At 45.9% G+C, this 22103-nt stretch overlaps 1 protein-coding gene across 3 annotated transcripts in view; it reads right to left on the reverse strand.

Moving 5' to 3' along the window:
• Positions 1–22103, reverse strand: part of LOC142898701 (synaptotagmin-2-like) — a 64112-nt gene that overhangs the window by 32082 nt on the left and 9927 nt on the right. For 2 of the 3 annotated variants that reach the window (XM_076041812.1, XM_076041814.1), the window contains exon 3: positions 2932–2992. The exons of the other annotated variant lie outside the window; for it this stretch is intronic. The gene's annotated coding sequence lies outside the window, so the exon portion shown is untranslated. The remainder of the gene's footprint in view (positions 1–2931; positions 2993–22103) is intronic. 3 annotated transcript variants of the gene reach the window in all.

Raw genomic sequence — 22103 nt, forward strand, 5'->3', positions numbered from 1 at the left:
CGTGTGTATCTGTGCTGGAGCATCACGCTGCAGATGTGAAACAGCAGCACAACACATTGTGTTGCGTTGTGTTGGACCTCATTAAGATGAGGCAACACAAGAGGAAGCTGCAGCCTCAGCGCCGGGGCAGACAGACAGACAGCCTGGCTTGAGGTTCTCTGTTTAATGTCATCATCTTAATACCCCCGGAAGGGAGTTAGTCTTTTTTGTATTATTATTATTATTTCTAATGAACCTGTGTGCAGAGCTCAAGCAATTACTGAATTAGTATTGAAAGAAATAAACGTGAGTAAGCAGCCTCCTCACAAAATATTGGACATTTAATGCATTTGTGGCTTCGCACTGGCAGACAAATTCATATTGAGGCGTTTCTTAGACGACACAAACAAATTGTTCGTGTTCCCGTTCACATTTTTCATTGCTGGCAGATCCGCTGATTAAAATCTCTGGATTTATTTCAAAAGGACGTGCTCATAAAGAGACACACTTTTTTTTAAAAAACAAATGACTGTGTATTATTAAGTTAAAACGTTGCATAAAGACGGAACTGTACAAATGCACATTGTGCTCTCTTGTTTAATATCTTCTATTTATTTAACTCTTATTTTTTATACTTTTTGCTTATTAGACAATGCAACAACACTTTGTCTCATTTATTCGAGGGTTCGGCTCTATTATACTAACTCTCCTTAATCCAACACCACCGACCTCCATCTCGTTCCTTTGCAGCCCTTACTCGACTAAAATCTAAGCCAAGAAACAACACGAAGCTGCAGCTGTGTGGAGCATCTGTCCGGTTGAAGATCAACCTTTTCCCAAACGGCATCGCACCACTTCCTGCCTCTGAAGCCCGAGCGGTCTCTTCTGCCCGGCGCTCACAAAGCTTCCTCTCCTTTTTTTTCTCCTCCTCCCGCTTGTTAATTATTCATTGACTTAATGCGGCGACCACAAATCCCCCTGAAAAGCAGATATAGAATAGAGATTTCCTGAACTATGAGATGGCCACGTTGCCCAAACCGCCGCTAATGTGCGCACGGTGGGTCGCACGGCTACGTATTCATTAACGGGTGGGGCGCCTAATGCGCCTGCATTCTCAAAACCACTAATTATGCCTCTCCGGGGAAGGGGAATCTCATCCAGTAGATGCTGAGCTGATCAATGTTAATAACAATGAGGCAGAGGCAACGAGGGCTGAGGGAAAAAAAATGGCAGATGGCTGCGGGAGCGGAGCCGCCCCTAAAAGCAGCGGCCGGTAATCGCCCTTCCAGGCGTGGCCATTGTCCGCCCGGGGTTTATTAGCTTTCTGCAGCCACAGAGGCCGCTGGGAGCAGGGGATGGGTGGGGGGTTTGGGGGGGCTGGTACTTCCATCACTCATGGAAATGATTCTGATTAATCAGCTGAGTGCTGGAGCGCGCACGATGAAGACGGGAGCACAATGAGCCGACTCCGACAGTAAATCACGTTCAGCGCACAGTGGGCCGCTCCGCCGTCCCCCCAATGCCACGCCTCGCCTCCGACCGTGCAACTGCAGCCCACCCCCTCCTCGCCGGGGGGGGGGGAGGTCCTCGAAGAACGGACGTGCCATTCAGGGAAGACCCATGGACGTATTAAAAGAACTGGACGCCAAACTGGCAATATGGTGGCTCGGCATTTTTTTACTCGCTCCCCCCCCCCAAGTGGCCACTCGAGGTACTGCAGCCAAAAACCCTGTACGGCCCAAAAAACATTTTTTCCCATAGACTGCAATACAAAAAGAAATGCCTGTACACCGACTGTCAGGAAGACTGCAACCTAAAACGTTCATACTAAATCTGTCTATTGTAGATTTTTAAGTCATGGACTTTCTAGAAAAAATGAAGGCCAGAAAATCCCCAACACGGCGTCATACATGCTGTCTTTTCGCTCGGTCTGATTGGCTGATGCATCCTGGTGCATTACATAAGTTACAGAGACATGATGGGAAGTGACACTACTGCGCATGCTCTACGAGGCCGCATAATGCAGAAGCAACCTGGAACCCAAAGACTTTTTCAGCGTATGCGCTGAGTGAGCGGCTCCGTTGAAATGAATGGGCCGCCATATTGGGTCCCAGGAGCTTGAGAAGATACTTTCACTTTTGCGCCCTGCTGAATTTTTTGTTGTTGTTGTTACTCTGAAACATTTTGGCAGAAGTGCAATCCACCAGGCAGCAGATGAAGAAATAAGCGAACATTTTATTTCAAGGGTCAATTGGCACTTTGCCCCCAACAGCTCATCAGTGTGATACCAGCAGACAGCTGCAGGGAGCATCCGAGTGTCGACGGTCTGGGCCGTGCCCTCGCTGGATAGACAGAGAGAGCGGAGGCAAGCTGTGCTTTTCTCTGCTCGAGAGGAACGGGTGATCTTCGTGAGAGCCGCAGACGACCACGGAATCATGTGACCTGGACTTCACTCACACTGCAGCAGCGTTGTGGTGCATGGTATACAGAGGTATACGGAATATACCCACTTGTTAGTCAGTCAGCATTGCATAGAGCCTCTCAATTCTCATCTGACGCGCATTATTCAGTGGTGTCTGCAAGCCAAGTGGTCTGATTTTCTTTAATAGGATGGTGAGGGCATGACCCACCCGACGCTGCCTCTAATTGGCTGGCAATAGTTGCCTTCGCTGGTGAGATTGAGGTTAGATTGGTTAAATTTGGCAATGCAAAAGACTGATGAGCCAATCAGAGGAAGAGCAGGGCGCAGCAGAAATTGCAAATGTAAATGCAAATGTGCAAATGCTGCTGGTCCGTTTTTTGGGTCAACTGAAACTACTTTTCCAGGAGCCACGACACCACTGCTCTCTGTGCTCCCCTCCCTGCCCACCCCAAACCTTTACAGCTCGCCCCTCTGGCTCGGAGGGCCCGGGCACACGGTGCACATTACATTGCTGCAGGCAGGGTACTTACAGCCAAATCTTGAGTCTTGAAAAGTGTCTGGACGTAATCACAGTGCAAGTGTCGCCAGGCCCTGGAAGAGCAAGACAGCGTGAACTCAGAGAGGCTCGGTCATATCTGCAGTTCGTTTTTTTCAGAGATTCAATGAAAACTAAAGTGGGCTGTGTGTGTGTGTGTGTGTGTGTGTGCGCGCGCATTTTTCTGGCCGCCGTCGGATTCCGCGTGCCGCGAAACACCTGCCGCGACGGGGAGCACTTCTGGGATCAAGCGATAAAAGAAGGACAGAAAATGAGATTTCGAAGCGTTCCAAACGTTGTTCCAGCGAGGAGCCGAGAGAGGAGCGCTGATCGCTGTCTGCCTCGAGCACAAACAAGTCTGATAGATGACTGACGCCGACCGCAAAGCTGCCGGACAAATTAATTACCGCTGACAGCGCGTCACATTCCGGCTCGGCAGTCACTAAATTAAATCTAAAAAAAATACATAAATTATGACAGATTATCAAATTCATCACTGTAACGACACTGTCTCTCCGAGCCCGAGCGCCTCAACTTCCACACTTGCAAACGTGAACCGCCAGCCTCGCGGACGACGACGTTCTGGTCCCATTCCCGCAAACACGCTCGGATGTATGGAGGCGTTTTATTAAACAACAGGAGGTTGTTGACAGACAACACACATTTGGCTCCGTTGCAAGACTAATGAAATGCAACCAAATCAAACCAGCGCCCTTGCCAGTGTTATGGTTGAAATGGTTTAAGCAAGGCTGCTTTGGGGAGATAAAGAATTGACAGTATTTATGATGAGAAAAACAGTTTGAAGTAAACAGGTCGGTGAACAAACTTGCAGAAAATGTCAAATGTCATTTACCAACTACGACAATATTAACAGATTAGTTCTGAATCTAAACATAAGGAATCCCCTTCCTGTGTCAATGGGTCACATGTCAATCAAGTCACACTGCACAATAACTCATTCAACATTCATAAACCAGGTCCAAACCAAAGAAGATTCCTTCTCATATTCATTGATATACTAATTTTAAAGAGTCTAATGATGGTAATTGTAATTCATCTGTTCATTGCAGCTACTCAACACATGCACTCTACAGTAGTTGTGATGTAATGCTGTTTCATGTTTGTTGTTTTTTTTACATATACAAGCTCCAGTTCAATCATATTAACGATCTCTCAGTTAAACCAACCCCTGGATACCGCAATTCATTTGAAATAGCTGTCAATCATTTACAGCACGCTGCACTGACTGTCTATCGCACCTGTTGGAGGTGCTTTTGCTGTGGTTTCCACCCCACCTTTCTGCGTGACAGACACTGTGTGAGTGGTCGGAATGGCCCTGCCAATATTCTCACCGCAGAGGTTAAGGGAAAAGCCCGGACAGGGCTGGAGAGTCGCTTGTGGTTAAACGAATAGCAGCATGGCAGTGTGGCATCGTTTTGCACGAAGTCCGAAATCCGTGAAGAAGGGACAGCGGCTGAGTCACAGCCTTCAGCTCCAGGTAACTATTGTAAAGTAAGGAATCTCAGAAACTCATCCTACGTCATTAGCTTGTCGGTTTGTTTAAAAAGTTACCATGTCACTGGTTAAGCTAATTATCTCATGCCCATTCGTGTAGGTTCCCATTGAGATGTGATATAAACAACCAAGAAAGAAGACGAAGAGAAACGTGGATGACGCAGGAGAATTCAAAGGCATTTTCTCACGAAAAGGGGAGCAAAAAACAGCGCTGAAGGTTTCTCGTTGGAAAAGTTCAATTTGTCAGCTAGTGCCACAATTAATACTACTCGCTTTGAGCTGATACAATAAGTTGATTCACCACCACAGGCCAGATGATACCTTGCACCCAAAAGGAAATTTTCAGCTGTCGGAATCCTGCACAAATAACAGCAAAAAAAGAGAAAAATCTGAAAAAAATAAACCATATAAAGTCTGTTTGTTCCATCAGTTTCAAATTGTAAGCCACTCCCCTTTCCCTTTTGCACACGGCACAAGCTCAATAACTCAATTAAACTTCCACCTGACACGAACAAAAAGAGAATTGAAGAGTACAAACTCTTTAAATTCAAGTCGTAGTTTGACTCACAATTTGCTTCACAAATCTTGGCAAAACAACCCATTTTATGACTCACTGGCCTTGATTGCTCCATTGTAATTGTATCATGAAAGACGTCTGTAGGGAGAGATAACCGTCTTCCATCTGGGCACTTCACCGAGGAGAAACAGTTCACAAAATTTAAGTCTGCCTAAGCCCAAAAGGGCTTCAATAGTGTTTTATGAGATTCACTTTTCTTTCCGAGCAGCAGGATTTTTTTTTTTCCCCAGTCCTGTAGGAACGATAGCGGTAACACCGCTGAGCTCAATCAGCCCTTTAGAAGGCCTCTACCATCAGACATATGGGAGAAAGGAACGCAGGTAAAATAGCGAGACACTGATTTCTTCGCTTTTAGCCGCAGCTTATATAACTCAACTACAAATTTGACTCAGAGCATTTTAGCGCAACAGCCAAAGACAAATAGCAGAGGGCTGATGGAAAACATCAGCGACGGCAGACTCATTTCATGCTACATCGAAAATTACAGGCGGGGGACTAGTTAGGGCTCGCAGGCGGTGACATACCTGCAGTTCTTTTAACAGAAACACCATGAAAGTGTCGACGTGAGTTGCTGCCTGCTAGCGGACGAGCCGCAGTGGGAGGGGAGTGGACAGGCAGCGCCTCGACACTGCAGCACTCTGACAATGCAACCGGCATCTCCATTGATTCCAATAGAAAGGTCAAACTGCTGACTTTGGAGGAAGGGAGGGTGGAACGGCAAACACGTAGCGAATGTGGACGTGTTTGTGTCTCCTTGCGCGGCCGTAGATAACAACATCGGCCCCAAGCAGCAGGAAGCATTTACCCGGGAGGACAAACACGGGAGTTCTACCTTCCTCAAAAGAATGTTGCTGGGCTGATATGAGCACCGAGGCCTCAACATAGCGGGTGAGCAGGTAGCATCACCTTGAAGGTTGCCTCATGGCATAATAGGAGTCTTCGACGCCAGCAGCAATTCCTGTGGCCGAATGGGCCGGGAAGTGCGGAGGGAAAGACCAAAGTGAATTTGAAGACGAGCCCTTTCTTCAGTTCTCCATTAAATGCGGGTGAATCTTGCTTGGCGGCCGCCGGCGCTGCTTTCAAAGTGAATATTGATCAAGCGGCTCATTAAACGCCGGGGCGCAGGTGAAACCGCGTCTGGGTTTGTTAAGAGAATATTTTACGATGGGTTCAAGCAGATCTGCGCGGTAAATCCCATCAGGTTGCACCCCGACACCGGTTCTTTCGCCGCGAACTGCGATCAGATTACAGTTGTTATCGGCCGAGGCACTAAATGAGGGGGAATAGCTACACTTTGTGCAAGACGGAATCGCATTTCTCTCCTCAGTTTAGCGGTGAACGCTGCTGAGTCAGTCGGACATCTGGGGCTACTCTTCCAATCACATCTGGAAAATTCAAGGGTGTAAAAGGAACCAGATAAGGTTGCTAAGAACGTCCTAATGTTCGACCAAAAGCTTGAAAATCACAGCCTCTCTTTATCGCGCTCACGTCCTGAGAGTCGGCCTGCCGCAGCTGTCAGGGATTTCCGCTCCAAAGTGTTTCTTCTCCCACTCTGCTTTTTTCCCCGTCTCTGCCGACTGCGGTTTTTATTGACTTCCATTCCCGAGTGCCGTGAGCCCCGTCTCCTTGATTAAAACAAGTGAAACAATGCTTTTCTTCTCGCGCTGCACAGCTGTCTGAGCTTTGGCCCGCAGTCCGTCTTCCGTTTGACGGAGGCGGCCGACGCGGCGCGAAAAAATAAGACATAAAAAAAATCAGGCGAGGGGCAAAACTACAGAGCCGCTGTATTATTTATCGAGATTACTGTACAGCCTGCTTTTCCCCTTCAGTCCCTAGTCCTTTTCTTCCCGTCTGCCAAGACACGTGGCGCTCCATGAGTGCTGCTGCAGCTCCAACACGGCGAGGTGGGGGGAGGGGGGAGGGTGGCGGTGGTGGGGGATTGGTGGGTTGGTTTATGTGGGGCAAAATGAGGGAGTCTGCAAGGAGACTTTGGGGGTGCTCCGGGCTGCCCTGGGCTCTCTGGAGCGACAAACTGAGGAGTCGTGCACGCTTGAGCGAGGAGCTCTTCACGCACAGGAGGGATGTGGCCCAAATTTAATCTCTCTATTGTGAGGATGGAGGGTTTGAGGAAGGAGAGAGAGAGAGAGAGAGAGAAAAAAAAAAAAGGCCCTGCCTGCTGAAATCCCACTGGCGGTGCTGCAATGCAGGGGTTTAACGTAGAGCTGGCAGGCAGGCGGACACATTAAAGAGCCGGAGCCCCACGACGACACACACACACACACGCGCGCACATGACACGCCGACGCAGGCGGGAACACAGATGGATGGATGGATGAATGCATGCGGGCGCACGCACAAAAGCCCATTTGATCGGCGACGGCGTCCTTAAGAGTGTTTGCAAGGCCGTGAGAGAGATTTTCATCAAGAAAGGCCGCGACACCCACGGGAAGTTGGATGAAGCGGCTCGTCTTCTGAGCGAGGTCACTTGCCAGGCTCGGGGAGCCCAGGTAGATCAGGGGTTTTGCCGCAGTGGAAGCACAGTCATCCCAAAGCATGAATCCCATCACTATTAACATGGAACCAAAAAGAACTTCACCAAAGGCATCCTCATGGTGTAACAAAAACAAAAGCCAGAATACCCTCACACACACACACAAAAGTACCTGGCATGACAAAACACGGAGGACTTACTTGGATGGTTAAAGCTGATGACTTGACACAAACAAAGGCAGACGCACAAGATGGCAGGAGGACACACGTGAGAACAATCAAGGTCGACAACGAGACACAGGTGAAACTCATTGGCCCAAAAAAAAAGCAGGAAAACATGGACAGGAAGTAAACATCAGAAAACACATGTGGAGACGAGACTATCAAAATAAAACAGGAAAACACTAACATAATGGACCATGACTGTCAGATTCTTACGAGCTTTGCACCCTGGATCCATTGTGAGCACATTAACATTAGCCTACAATTATCTGGTCACGGGCAGCACAGTGGTGCGCTGTCACCTCACAGCAAGAAGGTCGTGGGTTCGATCCCCGAGCCTGGGGCTTTTCTGAGTGGAGTTTGCATGTTTTCCATGTGTCTGTGTGGGATTTCTCTCGGCACGCCGGCTTCCTCCCACTGTGCAAAGACATGCTAATTATGCAGCGCGGCACCTCCAAATTGCCAAAAGGTGTCAGTGTTAATGATTGTTTTTGTGGCCCCTTTCATAAACAGTCGACTGGTCCAGGGTGTAACCCTGCCTTCACTCAAACAGCTGGAAAAGGTTCCAACATTCCCTGCAAGCCTGAGAGCAGGAGAAACTGTGATAGAAAAATAAACACATTTTTTACATAGTCACAAGCGAGAACTGTCAAACCTTCAAAACCAGAGACCTTTGGTCAGTCGGGAACGTGCCACTGTGCTACTTGACTGATATAAGCAAGGGCCGAGGGGAAGCCACTGTGTCCAGCGCGAGTCCGATCCAGTTTAGCAGGGTGTGAGAGGTGTGATGGGTGGCCGCTTATGTGACAGATTGCTGACTGTGGGAGTCTTTTACAGTCCGCAGAAACAAGCAATCTGTGACACTTGGGCTCCTTCACGCTCTCATACAGTCGGCACACGGACAAGAGAGGGGAGCAGTGTTGTCCATCAAAAATTCACCAACCCTCCCCCCATTAGAATCATTCCACCTGACTTCAGCAGGGGAGTTCCAAATGGAGTCTACGTTCAATAATATAATAAAAATGAATGCAATGATTCAAAAAGAAATCCCGTATCTTCATGTGCAGTACTGCAAATTTGTTACGGGGGACTTTGTTGAGTACTTCAATTCTGTATAAAATTGTGTTCACTCATGAGCTCCACCTCTTCTCAGTACCCGACACTGGTGCATCTGGAAGACTTTCTGCCAAATTGAGTTTTTATTATATTGACCAAAACAATGCATAATCTGACTTCCGGCTGCTAAACATTTTGGATCGATTAAAAATAAATTGGAATAGTTCAATGATATTGAACCTGACCCCTAAGTGGCTTTAAGCCATGTTAACATTTTCAAATTCACATAAGCATTCTTGAGTTTCCCAGAGGGAAAATCCATGCAGTAGAACTAGATTATGGCCACGGGATCCAACATAAAATAAACAGCAGCAGCACAGAAACAGAATACGTCTCCAACAGCCTGCTAGCTGTAGCAAGTTAGCTTTGACGCTACTGGAACTAGTCATACTCTTTAAGCTCACAGTATGCTCACAATATTTGTCTGAACGGCATTGACAAACTGGAATACCGTGCTGTGGGAGGTGTTTGGTCGCCTCAACCACAGTAGATGTCAATTGGGTGGAATTCTTGACCCCTGTGAATCTCGAGAATGGTCCATGTGAGTTAGAAAAAGTCAACTCAAATCCAGGCGTTTCGTAAATGGGTGAAATATAGTAAGTTAGTTTACAGTGAACAAGCCCTTGAATTGAAACAGATTAAGCTGAAATCATTTTTGCCTGAAAATACATCCATTTGAATTAAATATGGATTAAACAAAAAAAAAGATATATGGATGGTTTAGCTTGAGAAAAATAAAAGAGAGCTTTAAAAACTCCATCTTCTTCCACCCCAACAGCCATTCAGTTCAGAGTTAAACAGGCTGCTTCCAGGTGAACGCGGGACGGAATCCATTGCGCCGCACAAAGCAACATTGACTCGATGGTTTGCAAAGTGTTTACAAAGCACACTTGAGTGCACAGCAGGTGAGCGCAGGCCAACGGGTGTTAATTAGCAGGAGCAGCGCGGGGGTCGCCCTCTTTTGTAGCGGGCAGCACGCTAACTCGGAAAACACAGCCTTAAGTGATTCCCCTTTAGGAGCGCCGTCAGGACAGCCGCCTCGTCAGACAATGCGATCTCATTGAGGCTGACGCCGGGGCGTTTTTCCCCTGCCGAGTGGCAGCAGGAAATTTGGAGACTTGGCTTGTGCGGCGCACGCAAAGACGAACGTGACAGATGTTGTTTTCTGCGATGGCTAAACGGCAAATCGGTACAAGAGCGGAAAATGATGGCGTTCTGGCGACACTGCAGGATATTGTAAAGATTATCAAGCAAGAGGAAGCAACGCATTAGATTGAAGTAATCTCAGGTGATCGCACAAAGAGGGAAATGGGTGGGCTGCTCCGCGTGCTAATGCTGTGCAGCTGAGATTAAACGAGTCTGCTTGGGAAAATGGCAGCGGGGGCGCCATTAGAACGGAGCATCAGGTGGCCTCAAATGGTCACGATGCAGGCAGAGACACGCCCATTGCTTTGATGGCTTGAGTACATGGGCTAAGTGGATGATGATATATGATGATTGCATGACACGTGCAAATAGCAACAACTGAAGGGCGGCAACAACACAGAAGGAACGATCACAAAGTCAGAGAGACCACAGTGTTTTCTATGGCAGCGGTATTCAAAGCGGGGGATGCGGCCCACCGAGGTGCCGCCAGGGGGCGCTAGGGGGCGCAGAAAATTGGAGAGAGGATAACAAAAAATGCAAATAAATAAAGAAATAAGTAATAATAAAGAATCAAATTATTATTATGAGATACAATCAAATTATTGTTTAATCATTATAATTAACTATAATCTGTAATAATATATCATATGATTGCCTGTCAGTCAAAAACATTGTTCATGGCGTTGTGTGTGTGTGACGTTTGTGCCATTTATCAAGGTCATTTGCTCCTCAAGCTAGTTTAGCTGGTGCAAAGTGGACGGGTTTGTGACAAACAGACAGAAGGAACAGACAAACAGCCTGGCAGTGGAAGACACCGCTGCTGCAAAAAATCTAAGAATTGGCCAACTAAAGCAAGGAAATATATATTAGGCATCATACATTATGTATGCCTTTACAGCCATACAGACAAATAGCCATATGTTAGTTATGTTAGCTGATGGTATTCTTATTCTAAACAAATGCAACAAAATATTGAATAGCAAATAATAGTAAGAAACAACATTCTAAAACTTGATGTTTCTTTGCATATTTGGTGGCATTGTCTGTCGGTTTGCAGAGGAGGATCCTTTGCGTAAGTGGAGTAGAAAAGTTTGGGGAACCCCTGTTCTACAGAATCACGAGGCAAATAAACGGCACTGCCAGTGTTCAAACACAATGATCCTTGAGCAAAGCCAGGGAAGTGATAAAAACGCCACTGAAATGATGTTTGGCCAAGATCCAAGGCCCAGCCCATCAGCAACATCATCAGCTCTCTGGAAACCCTCATGGTGCCATCAGCGGTGCCGTTCCGTCAGCGGTGCCGTTCCGTCAGCCTTCACTCCCGCCGCACTCTTCTCCGGTCCTACGAAGCACTCGCGGGCCTCCCAGCCCCCCCCCCCGAACGGCCTTGCCTTCCTTGCCTCACCTTTTCAGAGATCCAAATTAGAGGTCCGGGGCTGAAAGCAAACACTGGGCGCGCGGATCCATCCCGGCGAAATTCAAAATGGCCGCAGCAAATGCATTTCCACCGTCCTGCCTGGTAGCATCGGAAGAGCAATCGCTCCATCGGCCGTCAAGAAGAGAGATTCAGCTTTCCCCTTTTTGTTTTTTTTCTATTTCTCTCCGTCCTCTTCGCAGCTTTGAGAAGCGCGATGATGCTACTTCACTTATTTGAAGCGGGTGCCATTTCTCAGAGGGCCGCTGTCCATAAATCTCAGGCGGCGAGCTTACACTTGCCTCCCGGCTACCTGCTTCGCTGCTGGACGAGACTTGTGTTTATGGGCAAAAATAAGGCGATTCATCATCCGGAATCGCACAGAAACGGTCAACAACAGGGACGATGCGGCGCACCGGCGCTCCAGATTAATCGCCTCCCCGCTCGGCTGCCCCGGCGAATGAAACACGACCCTTCAAACCGCAGCAGACGCGGAGAGGCAGAAATTAAATATTATTAGGACAATAATGACACGTATCAATTTACTGCCTGCTTTTCCCGCATTGACGATAAATCTACAAGGCACCTTTTCCGCTGATCTAATTGTACGGTATGATATCGAGTCAACGGCCGAGTAACATAATGGAAATAATTGGTTCACCAATACGGTGGAGGAGGATCCGTGCGTAGACGAATGGGGGGGCAGGGGGAGGTGGGTAGCGGGGCGATACGTTGAAAGGCCCGCAGAACTCTGCAGTGTGTCTGAATTACAAGGCTTTCCCGAAAAGCAGCGTGGCGCGTAAAAAAAAAACAAACAAACAAAAAAGAAAAGCCTCAACAAATTCCCCCGGGGGCCAACAAAACTCTGATAAATGTCAAAGAGGGTTTTGGTAATGTGCTCTGAGAGGAGCAGCTTCTCTCGGACGGGGCCTCTCCACACGCTAAATCGCATTACCTGCAATTTAATACAATAATCTCTTCCGAGCCGATGCGACGATCCGTCTTTGTGGCCGCGTTTCATAATTTGGGGTGAACAATACGAGAGAGAGAGAACGTCTCCAGAAGGCCGAGCGCAGTCCGTTTTTCAGCGTCCTCTTTTTTTCTGTTTTTGGAACGGCCCTACAGAAACGACGGACCTTTTCATCTGAGCGAGGGGTGTGTGGGGGGGGGGCAAGAGGTGAGACAGACAGACAGACAGACAGACAGACAGACAGACAGACAGCTGGTACCACGTCTGGCCGCTTCGCTCGTGGGGATCCTTCACCTTCACGTCGCCGCCGCTGCGCTGCACTCTGGGGAGACGGGCGGCAGGGCCCCAAATCTTTGGAACCGCTGCAGTGCACCAATGAGTCAAACGCAGATTGAGAGTGACAGCTGAGCCCCTCATTACGATCTTGCGCCAGGAGAAAAAAAAAAAAACTGACTCATGTTGCGGCACAGTCATGTGGCGCCTCAACCCGTCCCACTGTACCGTTTGAGCCCCCCGACAAAACAAACAAATGAGAGACAGTGGTTGGGAGAGTCGCTCGATTGCGCGGCAAAAGTGCCATTTTTCGTCAGTATCGGAAAGCAACGCCGGATGAACTTCACTGTCGTCTTCTTTTTATGCCTTGCTGACGTTTTTCATGTTGCCTTTATTTGTCTCCACTGAATGAAATGTCCTTGTATTGCACAAGGAAACGACAATTTCCTATTGCACCGACGGTAGAGTCTTCCATCCCATTCTATTATTATGAAATAACGTCTGATAGGAAATATGGAAAACCATCAAAACCATCAAAAACTGCGGGACCAGAGGATCGTCAGAAGATTTCAGCAGAGCGCCAGAGTGCGACTGCAGCCGCCTGTGCGACTGATCTCCATCCTGGAGTTGCGTTGCCTCACTTTTTTTTCTCTTTTTTCTCTCTCCGTCTCTCACGTATTCAGAGCGCCGTCTTTCCCTGAGATTTGACCCTGAGAACATTGCAATATTTAACTAAGATCATCTGTAAAGTAGACAGAGAGTCTCTTTCAATTAAGCCCTCATTTAAAACTAAATTAGGCACTGACCTTTCAAACACACGAGCAGAGGGAAACAAGAGGGAGCTTTTCAGCGTCTGCATATCAGGCTCATAAGCCTCGCTTGCACGTTTCCATTTCAAGGCAAATTCCTCCTCCAAAACAAATAAGCAGGCACGCAACCTGCAATCATTTCTCTTTTGAAATGTGAGATTCCGCTTGCTTTTTTGTTTTTAATGATCAAAACGAACGGCAAATGAACGGCTAATTACATACCAAACCTAGATTTTTTTTTTTTTAAATGCTCGCATTTTAGGGTGAAAAATGTTTATCAACATAACAAAAAAAAAGAGAGGGAGGTGCCTGCAGCCAGGCAGACCTGGTTTTATCACCTGTCCTCACGCAGCTGTGTAATCTGAGAGCCTCATCAGTTGGAAAGAGGAAAAGTGAAGACAGGAGCGATCGATGGCGGGGAGGGGAGACACAACACACAAAAAGAGTTCTTTCATTCTACGGACTTTCAGGGACAAATGAGGAGGCCTTAGCCCATAGATTATTCATTCATTTTGTTGAGGAAGTGTCTAAGAGGAAAGCAACCGCACGGCTGTTAATTGTGTTTTCCTCAATGAGTTGTTACTCAAAAACGATCTGCGTTTGGTTTCCAAGAATGTCAGCGTCTTGTGGAAATAGTGGCACCTCCAACAAAATGTTAATGGCACATTTCAGAAAAATCAATCAAACGCTGTCAAGACCTCTGCAGCGACGGAAACCGCAGCAGCTTCGAAACACAACACACAATGGTGCGTAAAAACAACACAACATTCAAGGAGATTCCAGCCCTGCTGGTGGAAAGACAAGATTGACCGCGATAAATGATGCAGAGTTTGGCTAAACATTCAAATCATTTAAATCCACACACAGTGCCAGCCGATTCCCCGAACAGTGTCCGTAACCATCAATTCCACGACTCCAAACAGTCCCAGCTTTGCTGGCAGCTGTGGGATGACATCAGGCTCAAATGTTCCACAATAAAAAAGCAACTATAACTTATGCCTCTAATTGCGCACTGAAACAGGTGCTGGCTTATGCCCTGACAATTAAAATAAAATAAAATAAAAAACCACAACAACAAACGGAACAGCTTTAAAGTGAGACGTAACTCGCACCAAATCTTCCACTCCATTGATAATGAATGAAATCTCACAGAGCCAGCTGACAGTATTCTATCAATTATTCAGCAGCAGAAATACTTGTGAAAAAGTACCGCACCCCCGGCTATGCAGCGGTAAATCACTGCATAGCGCACCATCTGCTGCCTTCTGTGAACGTGGAGAGGGAAGAACAGCGGCCATCGGATTTTTCAAAACAGTAAGAGAGCAAAAGTTTGGGGACAGAACTGTCAGTAATGTCAATAATTCCTGTCATGTTTTCAGCACCTCTTATTATTGAGCTCATATTTAAAGGCCCAGAGAACCATTGCCATGAAATGGAATTAGACACATGCCTAGGTGTGTAGTTTTTAGTTGAATAAAATCATCCAACAATGTGTTGTTTTCATTTGCTATTATGCTATTAGTGACCAATTGTCTCACATAAGAAGCAGACTAACCAGACTGTGGACCTGCTCCAGATCTGCTCACATGGGAAACCAGTGGACTAAAGGCATCATTTATGATGAAATGTGTTTTCTACTATTAAATGCTACTAAATCTTACACACTGGTCCTTTAAATACGCCTCTTCAAGACTCCCCCTTATTGTTCTTGTGCGGATCTCCAACCTGCGAGTGATGTCACACGTGCACAACCTGATTCCCCCCCCCCTCCCTTTCTGTTCCACCTGGGCTTCGCAACTGAACTGTAAAAGGGTTTAAAAATATCCCTCATTAATTATTGACGTCCACATGACAGGATTTAAGGATGATCCTCCCCCCCTCTTCTCCTGGAGGTCCTTCTCACTTGTTGCTGGATAAAAGTGTAATCTTCTGCGGAGACAGAACATCGCTCATCCGGGCCTCGACAATGCAGCGCCATCACTTCAGCGAGATCCAGTCAAGTCGCCTGGGGCCACGTTCACACGGCACGAGTTTGCACATCAAACGAGACACTTTTGTCGCAGGTCAGCCTTTCCTTTGAAATGACGGCGTGCTGGCGCAGTGAAATCAGTCGTATTAGTTTCTGACTGAGCAGCAACTAAACCAGAGGCAGCCCAACAATCATATACGTGGGAGAGAGGCACACACGATGATGGAAGCTTATGAAAAGCGTGGACTTTGTATATACATGTTTTGCATGTTCGTTTGTATGTATTTATTGATACATATACAGATATGTAAAGAAATATTTATACATATGTACATAAAACATTTGAAAAATGGAGGCTAATTAACATATGCAATATATACATGTACACTACAAGTGAAAAGGGGGGTGTTTGTGTGTCAAAAGCAAAACCTGAGTGCATGAAAAATGTCAATAGAAAATGAATGGATTGCATAAAAAATAAAGATGAGGTATTTCATGGCTGGTTCTATAAGACACCAGTGCTTGCAATAAGATTCATTCCAAGGCTCATTCCCATCAATATGCATGCACCGACATTGTGGGAATACGCAAGCTATCTCGGCTGCATTCTTCAGCGTATGAGGCAAATTGGCATCCAGGGAATGTCGCCGCATGGGCAAACCACACGTCTTTCACATTCAAGGCAAACCAATCAGATTTTCTGTTACAGGTTTGAGTTCAGTTAGGATCAGCTGGAGGCTTTCTTTTTTTTTTTGTTGTTGTTAAAAGGCCAACACTTGATGCGTGTCACTGTCCAATGAACTGTGCCGCACTTTGCTCCTCCCTCAACGTGAAAACGCACCACCCAGCGTCGCTAAAAATGCTCCGACTGCGCCAGGCACGCCGCTTTCTGTAGCAGCAGCAGGGCTCACAGCTTCTTTGTTGTTCACCTTCAACAGTCGCTTCTTCCTTTTGTCGCACGTAAAAGGCCACACACTTGGCTACACAAGGCAGGCGTTTTAGACTGGGGCGTGGCAAGCCGGATGCATTTGGTTCCAGAGTTGAAATCTCCGTCGCACATCAAATGTGATAGAATTTGGCAACTTACTTTTAAAATCGACACTCTGACAGTTTTGATTAGTTTGTTTGTATTTCATCACCTGTATCTGTCAGTCAATTAGAAACTCCACCGTCCAGAAGTGTTTTTTTTTTGTTTTGTTTTGTTTTGCTTTTTAATGACGGTAATGAATCCCAAACAGCAGATACGTCAGGCAAACAAGGTCAAAGCGCGGGCTCATTATGTCGTTATCGAATTATCATGCACGCCAAATTCGATATCATATCTTGTCAGTCACCAGGTCAAAAAATAAACACAGCGCCCATCATTAGTTTACATTTCCCGACATGTGAGAGGCTTCCACTCCCCACCAGCGCTCCACAGACCCTCTGCTGAGGTCTTTAAATGGTTGGCAGGCGCAGACAACACTGCACTACATTTCACCTCTTCACTGCACCTCTTGGTAATTAGCTACACCAAATTGAACAGGCCACATCATCAAGACGCACGCTTTTGGCACTTACGGGGTTTAATGTCATCCGATATTTCCGTTAAACAAATACTGACATAGAAATGACTTTATCCTCCAACAGCTGGCGGAGAAATCATTCCGCCCTTGTTATGTTTTATAGCTGACTTATCTGAGGGATGAGTCACTATTTAGAGGAGACAGCGGGAGCTATTTTCTAAATCAGCTCGAAGCGACGTTTTGTACGCGTCGGCCACTTTGGTTAAATGATGTCCACACAATGCAAACACTTCATCAACAGGAGCTTCAGTTTAGCTGTTTCTATGTTTTGTGACGTCACGCCTGTAAAATCCCAGGAAGGGCAGCGGCTCAGGGGCAAAATGGAGCAGTTTAACTGTGCCAGATCACATAATGCACCGCAGGTTTAACTTCCATTGCAGCTTGACTTTCCAATTTAGATTTATTTCTCTCTTTTTTTTTTTTTTTGCACAGAGAAAATGGCGAGGCTGCAAAAATGAAAAGAGCCTTTGTAAAGAGATTCTCAAATTTTTACAGCCACATGGTGGAAACCAGATAAGGAGGAATTGTCAATCTCGGCCTACGTGCGAATTACCCCCTAATGGTGCTGCGCACTTTCACTTTGCCTTTAGACTGACAGCGGTACAATCAGCGAGTTCCCAAAAGTCCATTCATTCCTCAAAGAGATAAGGCACAGAGGGGAAACCTGGCAAATGCTGCGTCAGAGAACAAGCTTGTCTGTTCAAGCGGAGGCAAACACAAGTCAAGTCCCTTTATGGAAAGAAAAAACAACTCATTATTATTGTTTTTCCACAGTTGCTTACTTTTCTCACAAACTGGGGGGCCCCGCGTCCTTGTGGTGCAGCTCCGACATCAGAGAAATCAAAACGGTAAGTTGTTAGAAAGGGATCGGCAGCTGTGTTCCTGAGACACCGGTGCTAATTTTCAATCATCAGAATACTGCAGGATAAGATGTTCTGGTTCTTTCACACAAGTCCGGTCTTGTGTGTGATATTTGAGAAACTCTTGTTGTGGTGTGAAAGCAGTCCGAGAAAGTAGAGAAAAAAAAAATTACTATCCATATGAGACAGAAGGGAGTTCAGAGAGGATGACAACCAATTAAGTTCAGTCAAATTCACAAACAAGCGTCTTATATTAACGGCAGCGCCGCAATTTCAAACAATTCTTTGATATGACAGAAAATGATGATGGACACACAAAGCTGTGTACTTGATATAAGTATTATAATTGTTACATTTGAAGTATTATAACTCACTGCACTGACTCAAAGGCTTTTGCTAATTAAATAATACAAAATATTAAAAACACACTGCATTTATGTGCTGAGAACCTAAATCTTTCGTAACGCAAATTTAGTCAAGTTGCCTTTGGGGTTTAACTCAGGAGCGCCTCTTCTTTACCAGGCTGACTTCTCAACTGTGAACTACTCAGTGAGGAAAATGTCATCTAACTGACATGCTTAAAGGTCAGTGACATGTGTGGTGCACATTTTTTGCACAAACTCGATCAAGAACACGAAAGGGAAGGGGGAAATCAGAGCTGTTACACTGTACAATAGATAGAGAGTAAATGTATTCATTGACAATGTAATCAATCATATTTCTGCAAAGCAAAACTTTAGACATTTATAGATTTAAAGAATTCCAAAAAAGAGAAACCTAATTTATCTAAACCTCGATTGCTAACTAAAATTTCCTCTGCGTTCGTCAGCAATACTAACCCTCCTCTACTGTACCCCGACTTAGCAGCAACAATTACAGTGAACACAATGTCTTTTTAATGACACACTTAAAGGTCAGTGAGACACATAATGCCCATTTCAGTATGCATAAAACAAAAAGACTCAAGGCGAGTGGGAAATCTGAGCTGTTAGTGCTGCCGTAGAGCTTGGTTATTACACTATAATTACACTGTAACAATGACTGGAGAAAGGTTGAGGGTGACCCAGGTGATTGTGTTTGTCGATGTAATGGGACAAGTTTGAGTTTAGTTTCTTTGTAGTTTTTACAAAGTGGGAATTTTCCCACATTATATGACAAATTAATGAGATTATCAGTAACTGTAGCTACTCTAGCTGTGCACTATTTCAATAGCAATGACGAAAATATTTGTGAACTTTTCAAGTTGGATGTTTCGCTGTCTTGGTTGCCGTTTTCCTCTATAGAGCTCCCCCTAGAGTTTCGTAGTGCATGTCACCGTTGGTAAAAGCAGAAAAGCTAACCCTCTACCTCACCCTGGAAAAGCACATTTGTTTGTTGGCAAGAAGGGAATCCGTGGAGCGATGCAATGATGAATAAATGAAGTACAGGCAAATTATTGAAACAGTGCTTTCAACTGCAACAACAACAAGGGTAGCTCTGCTTCTTTTCATTGGTTTCCATCGTAAACGTAGGTAGCATTGACTGGCCTTAACGGCTAGCTGCCGGTAGCAAGGCGGGGAGTGCGCGTGTTTGCGTCGTAGTGGCGAAAGGCAGTCCAACGGTTGTCATGGTAACTCGCAAGACAAGATCTGGGACACCGCACCCAGATCCTGCAAGACCGGTTTCCCAGTCAGGAGACACGACGATGGGTGCGCGAAGATCCTTGTTCGCCATGCACCACATCATTTCACAACTCCGGAGCCGTATAATTATGATAAAAACATTGCATAGTTCCTCTCTGAAGGTCAGCAGTCTATTCCAGGACAGAGTACACTCAAACAACTCTCCTGCAACTCGACAGAAGGACGTGCACCGAGCGGCAGCAGAGGCATTATCCCTCGCTGGCGTTCCACCCACAAACTCAAAAGCATTGTGGTAGTGGGAACACAACACGAGGCTCTGTGTTCTGCGCAGAGTCCTTCAGTGGTGCTCGGTTGAGCTCTTCGCTCCTGCACCGCTAGTAAATTTCTTTGAGGTGGGAACGGCTAAGTGAATTACTGCCCCCTGCGTCAAGGACGTCTTAGCAGAGGGACTGCGAGAGAAAGCCTCACTTTGACGCATTTCAGCGAGGGGGCACAAACCAGCCATGTCCCAGATAGACGCCACCCTGCAGACTCTGTACAGCAGTCGGGTTTACATAACAGCTGACGCCGCGCGGCAGAGCGCAGCTATTCCACAGCTCCAGATTGAGACCAAAAAAAACAAACAGGCTAAAAAGCTGCGTTAGCGAACCACTGAGGATTTTCTCTGTGAATAAAAGGTAGTTTTCAAAATGACTCATTGCAAAACATTGGATCGTGCCTTAGAATAGCTCAAGTGCAGTTTGCTGGATTTTTAATCATTTATATTCAAAAACAACGTTGATATTGTGTGGTTCCTTTGTTTTGAAAGGAACAAGCCGACGACGCAAACGTGACAATCACACGCAATGTTCGTCGTGTGACACGCGTGAAGTTGCACGCAGTCAAAAGACAATTAAATGAGACAAGGAAGGAAAAATCCAGCAGGTTGAGGGATGATGGTGAACAAAGACGAGGCCTTTGAGAGCGGGGAGAAAAAAAAGACGGACAAAGGAGTTTTAAGTGGCACCGGATTTCTGCGCTTCGTGTTTGGCATACTGTAAACCCGATTTCTTTCATCGCTGCATCAAGCAAGTCTATAAAAAGCATCAGCAAGGAAGAAATTCGCTGATGGTATGCGAGGTAGTGCACGGGCCGAGCATTTGGTTGACAGGCGCACAGAGAGAAGGAGGACACGGTCGTGACTCAGTTCAAATTGGTGAGCAGGATGGAGAAGAATGTGAGGCCATTACAGCGGCTTTTGAGTCGATCCTCCCCAATTTCCTCACCTATTTCTTCTCTTAAATTGCCAGTGCATTTAGCTCCGTGCGTGTTAATGTAGCTCTGCAACACCAATGCACCCAGAGTTTGGCATTCAGAATGAAATGTGAACGTCCATATCGTGAGTCTTAGCGCAGTGATTCAGGGAAACACTCCAGATGGGAATCGAAAGTGCAGAAAGCATATTTTCCAAAGGGCTCTCCAGATAGCAGTGCTGTGAGTGGGCTTGTGTAACTGGACAAAAGGGATTGGGGCAAATTATCTTGATCAATACGGCAGAATGAAAGCCATGTCCTCCTTGCAGGGCCCGGCTATTACCGAGCCTTATCATGAGACAAAATAGATTTTGCAACTCTCCGTCGTGCTCTCGGAGACAGCAACCAATTTTCTGTCAAGTCAATTATCTCCTCAGGAGAGATCAAATCTCAGAGATTTCTCCAACTTGGCTGGAACACAGATCCGGAACATTCATTAGACTTCTTTGAGAAAAACAAGATGGGTCACATTAGTGAGAGTTCCTTCCTTGAGATGCTGTTCTCAGTCAGAACGTGGTTCTCCCAGGCAAAGGTAGAGTCCAATCACCTGAGGTGTAGCTGGTGTAGGTGAGGTGTAGGTGTAGGTGAAGCCGATGATTCAGCAATCAGTAGCAGACCCTCAGCTCGAAGGGTTTCATAAAGTCAACTGACTGCCTCTCTTAAATTGTTGGTGAATTATTTAAAAGGCTGGATGCCGTCTTTGATATGAATCCAAAATACAAGATTTGTTGGTAGATGTTATCACCAAGCTCTACAGATACCTGGTTATTTGAATCTCCGTCCAACCTACCAAAACGTAAATAAAATAAAAAGTGGAAACATTGAAAATAAGAGCTTACAATGTTCACATTAACTATGTTAATTATGTTAACTACGTTCATGTTAACTATGTTAACTAATACAAAATACCATCAGGATTTGACTCTTGCAGCTGAGTGATGACAAATGAATCTAACTAAAAATAATGCATCCCATTTAATTGCAGAATAATCTACTAATCATTTCCCAATTATTGAACATATTTGATATGTTTGCTTACTGAACCCCTGAAGCACTGCAATGTGATAACTCTATCTGCATTTGTTTTGCTAAGAAGTGAACTGTCCAAACCGTCATACTATTGCGAGATAGATAACAAGTGACACGTTTATGCAGTAAATTACATGGCATCTCAATGTTCTATTATTAGTCGAGATTTTATCAAGCTCATTTTCATTACCGGTACCTAAATGAATTAGTAGGGGAGTAAGCAAGACAATTAGTACCACGGTCAGTATTTATGCAGTTTTATGAAAAACAAAACAAAACTACTTGTTACTGTTACTGGC

The sequence above is a fragment of the Nelusetta ayraudi genome, unplaced genomic scaffold (assembly GCF_046127955.1).
Source record: "Nelusetta ayraudi isolate G7.1 ecotype Tasmania unplaced genomic scaffold, CSIRO-AGI_Nayr_v1 ptg000070l, whole genome shotgun sequence".
Taxonomy (NCBI): domain Eukaryota; kingdom Metazoa; phylum Chordata; class Actinopteri; order Tetraodontiformes; family Monacanthidae; genus Nelusetta; species Nelusetta ayraudi.